Source organism: Coenobita brevimanus, chromosome 36 (assembly GCF_032717465.1).
Source record: "Coenobita brevimanus isolate Jiangsu-jjx chromosome 36, ASM3271746v2, whole genome shotgun sequence".
Classification (NCBI taxonomy): Eukaryota; Metazoa; Arthropoda; class Malacostraca; order Decapoda; family Coenobitidae; genus Coenobita; species Coenobita brevimanus.
The window spans coordinates 5,687,860-5,692,859 of NC_136989.1; positions in this window are offsets into that span (position 1 = coordinate 5,687,860).

The following is a 5,000-nucleotide window of genomic DNA, read 5'->3' on the forward strand; positions in this document are numbered from 1 at the left end:
GTAGTAGTAGTAGTTGTAATAGTAATAGTAGTAGTAGTAGTAGTAGTAGGGAAGGTATAGTAGTGGTAATAGTAGTAGTAGTAGTAATAGTAGTCATAGTAGTAGTAGTAGTAGTAGTAGGGAAGGTATAGTAGTGGTAATAGTAGTAGTAGTAGTAGTAGGGAAGGTATAGTAGTGGTAATAGTAGTAGTAGTAGTAGTAGGGAAGGTATAGTAGTGGTAATAGTAGTAGTAGTAGTAGTAGGGAAGGTATAGTAGTGGTAATAGTAGTAGTAGTAGTAGTAGGGAAGGTATAGTAGTGGTAATAGTAGTAGTAGTAGTAGTAGGGAAGGTATAGTAGTGGTAATAGTAGTAGTAGTAGTTGTAATAGTAGTAGTAGTAGTAGGGAAGGCATAGTAGTGGTAATAGTAGTAGTAGTAGTAATAGTAATAGTAATAGTAGTAGTAGTAGAGGTAGGAGGAAGAGGACGGTGCACGTAAGGAGAGAGAGAGAGAGAGAGAGGAGGAGGAGGAAAAGAAAGAGGAGGTGAGGGAGGGAAACAGGAGGAGGGCACAGGAGAGAAAGGAGGAAGAGGACAAAGGAGGAGGAAGTGGAGTATAATGAGGAGGAGAGAGAAATGGAGAGGAGGAGGAGGAGGAGGAAGAAGGGAGAGAGGAGGAGGAGGAGGAGGAGGAGGAGGAAAGAAAGAGAGAAGAGGAGGAGGAGGAGGAGGAAAGAAAGAGAGAAGAGGAGGGGTCAGGATCCACAACAGAGCCCCTCCACCTCCACTCTTCCCTCCTTCCTCTCTTCCCTCTTGATTTCTTGTCACCTCTCCACCTCTATAACTTCACATGTCACCTTTTAACTTTCCTCTTGTCCTTCCCTCCAATATTGTGCTGAGGTGGAGAGATCGAAGTGAAGAGGTCTGAGTAATAGATCCTCCCATCCACTCACATTTACACATTTTCCTATTTCCATCATCCACTCACTTGATGTAGTGCTGCCTACTTCTTTTTCTGTGTCTGTCCTCCTCTCTTCCTATTTCTATCATCCACTCACTTGATGTAGTGCTGCTTACTTCTTCCTTCACCCTTCTGTCCTCCTCTCTTGCTATTTCCATCATCCACTCACTTGATGTAGTGCTGCCTACTTCTTCCTTAGCCTTTATCATTCTTTTTCTGTGCCTGTCCTCCTCTCTTCCTATTTCCATCATCCACTCACTTGATGTAGTGCTGCCTACTTCTTCCTTAGCCTTTATCATTCTTTTTCTGTGCCTGTCCTCCTCTCTTGCTATTTCTCCCATCTTTCCTGTCACTTCTTATTGCTTTTCTTTCCTTTACAGGTGGCTTTACATTAAGTGACAAGCCAAATGGTTTCCTGTAAGCCAAGAAACCATTTACAACGCTGGGTGGTAACCATATAACCAAACCATACGTGCTGCCTATGGTAAGGGGTGGCCTCCAAGTCGCCCTGTCCCCCGCCATTTCACTGCCCTGCTCCCAGCTCACACCCCCCTCTCTCATATACCTCTCCACTCCATCCCTCCATCTCATCCTTGGCCTCCCCCTCCCTCTACCCCCCTCCACCTCACTCACATACACTCTCTTCGTCAGTCTTTCACCCTCCATCCTCTCCACTCCATCCCTCCATCTCATCCTTGGCCTCCCCCTCCCCCTTTCCCCCTCCACCTCACTCACATACACTCTCCTCGTCAGTCTTTCACCCTCCATCCTCTCCACATGGCCAAACCACCTCAGTGTGTTCCTCCTAACGCTTCCTATCACATCCACATCCACACCACAACGCTCCTTTATATCCTCATTCGTCAGCCTGTCTCTCCACGTGACTCCACAGGCTCCTTTTAAATGAGCTCATGTGATAAGAAGGCAGGCAGCTCCTTCTTGCAGTCGGACGGTGCCAGGAAATCAGCCCACTTGAATGGGAATGGAACATCTCGAATTTCCATCAAACGTCGAATAGGATGTGAAGTTTAATAACATCTTTCTCTAGTTGCCTCTTTCACTGATGTCCCGGAGTCCTTGTACGGGTCAAATGCAGCACCAATACCGTCAGACTGTTTACCAAGTTTCAGAATGTGGCCAAGAGACCTATGAGAATAATTTATAAATGTCTCTGGCCTGCAGGTACGCCATAGGATATAACAGTTCGGCCACACTGCCTACGGAACAGCTACTACTACTACTACTACTACTACTACTACTACTACAGTTGCCTGGCTATCTGCGACAAGATGAACTCCCACCATCCGGTAGTTCCAGATTAGGCGGGCATATCCTGAGTAAGAACGTAAGGTGGAAATGTGAGTGGATGGGAGGGGTCCAAGGAAGAAGTAGGCAGCACTACATCAAGTGAGTGGATGATGGAAATAGGAAGAGAGGAGGACACCCGTCTTGCACAATGTCTCTCTCTCTCTCTCTCTCTCTCTCTCTCACGCACACACACACACACACACACACACACACACACACACAGTTCTTGCATAGGTGGTCTTCGTGTACTCGTCTTCCACATTCACCTCTTCTACAGGCTTTCTTCCTTGCTCTCTCTCTCAAAGTTCCATTTCCATCGCTTTAATTTACTTTATAACTCTCCCAGGCCCTCCCAAACTCTCCCAGACCCTCCCAGACTCCCCCAGACCCTCCCAGACGCTCCCAAAATCTCCCAAACCCTCCCAAACTCTCCCAAAATCTCCCAGACTCTCCCAAACTCTCCCAAACCCTCCCAAACTCTCCCAGACCCTCCCAGACTCCCCCAGACCCTCCCAGACGCTCCCAAACTCTCCCAGACGCTCCCAAACTCTCCCAGACTCTCCCAGACTCCCCCAAACTCTCCCAGACCCTCCCAGACTCCCCCAGACCCTCCCAGACGCTCCCAGACTCCCCCAAACTCTCCCAGACTCTCCCAGACTCTCCCAGGCCCTCCCAAACTCTCCCAGACTCTCCCAGACCCTCCCAGACTCTCCCAGACCCTCCCAAACTCTCCCAGACCCTCCCAAACTCTCCCAGACTCTCCCAGACCCTCCCAAACTCTCCCAGACCCTCCCAAACTCTCCCAGACCCTCCCAAACTCTCCCAGATCCTCCCAGGCCCTCCCAAACTCTCCCAGACCCTCCCAAACTCTCCCAGACCCTCCCAAACTCTCCCAGACCCTCCCAAACTCTCCCAGACCCTCCCAAACTCTCCCAGACCCTCCCAAACTCTCCCAGACCCTCCTAGGCCCTCCCAAACTCTCCCAAACTCTCCTAGACCCTCCCAAACTCTCCCAGACCCTTCCAGGCTCTCGCAGACCCTCCCAAACTCTCCCAGGCCCTCACAGACTCTCCCAGACCCTCCCAGGCCCTCCCAAACTCTCCCAGACTCTCCCAGACCCTCCCAAACTCTCCCAGACCCTCTCAGACTCTCCCAGGCCCTCCCAGAGCCTCCCAAACTCTCCCAGACCCTCCCAAATTCTCCCAGACCCTCCCAAACTCTCCCAGACCCTCCCAGACCCTCCCAAACTCTCCCAGACCCTCCTAGACTCTCCCAGACTCTCCCAGACCCTCCCAGACCCTCCCAAACTCTCCCAGATCCTCCCAGACTCTCCCAGACCCTCCCAAACTCTCCCAGACTCTCCCAAACCCTCCCAAACTCTCCCAAACTCTCCCAGACCCTCCCAAACTCTCCCAGACCCTTCCAAACTCTCCCAGACCCTTCCAAACTCTCCCAGGACCTCCCAGACTCTCCCAGACTCTCCCAAACTCTCCCAGACGCTCCCAAACCCTCCCAGGCCCTCCCAAACTCTCCCAGACTCTCCCAGGCCCTTCCAAACTCTCCCAGGCCCTCACAGACTCTCCCAGACCCTCCCAGACCCTCTCAGACTCTCCCAGGCCCTCCCAGACTCTCCCAGACTCTCCCAGACCCTCCTAAACTCTCCCAAACTCTCCCAGACCGTCCCAAACTCTCCCAAACTCTCCCAGACCCTCCTAAACTCTCCCAAACTCTCCCAGACTCTCCCAGACTCCCCCAAACTCTCCCAGACTCTCCCAGACTCTCCCAGGCCCTCCCAAACTCTCCCAGACCCTCCCAGACTCTCCCAGACCCTCCCAAACTCTCCCAGACCCTCCCAAACTCTCCCAGACCCTCCCAAACTCTCCCAGACTCTTCCAAACTCTCCCAGACCCTCCCAGACTCTCCCAGACTCTCCCAAACTCTCCCAGACTTCTGTATACATATCCTGTTGTGTTTGGTAAAGTTACCCCATTAATTTAAGTTTTCTGTAATATAAGCAAATGAGAGAAAACGGATAATTATTTGGGTAACTTTTGAATTTTCTCTCGTTGCCTCCACCCCCCCCTCCTCCCTCTCTCTTTCCTCCCCTCCCTCTCTCTTTCCTCCCCTCCCTCTCTCTTTCCTCCCCTCCCTCTCTCTTTCCTCCCCTCCCTCCCTCTTCCCTCCCCTCCCTCTCTCTTTCCTCCCCTCCCTCTCTCTTCCCTCCCCTCCCTCTCTCTTCCCTCCCCTCCCTCTCTCTTTCCTCCCCTCCCTCTCTCTTTCCTCCCCTCCCTCTCTCTTTCCTCCCCTCCCTCTCTCTTTCCTCCCCTCCCTCTCTCTTTCCTCCCCTCCCTCTCTCTTTCCTCCCCTCCCTCCCTCTTTCCTCCCCTCCCTCTCTCTTTCCTCCCCTCCCTCCCTCTTTCCTCCCCTCCCTCTCTCTTTCCTCCCCTCCCTCTCTCTTTCCTCCCCTCCCTCTCTCATTCCTCCCCTCTGTTATTTGCTGTTATTTAGCTGTTATTTGCCGTTATTTAGCTGTTATTTGCCGTTATTTAGCTGTTATTTGCTGTTATTTAGCTGTTATTTGCCGTTATTTAGCTGTTATTTGCCGTTATTTAGCTGTTATTTGCCGTTATTTAGCTGTTATTTGCTGTTATTTAGCTGTTATTTGCTGTTATTTAGCTGTTATTTGCTGTTATTTAGCTGTTATTTGCCGTTATTTAGCTGTTATTTGCTGTTATTTAGCTGTTATTTGCCG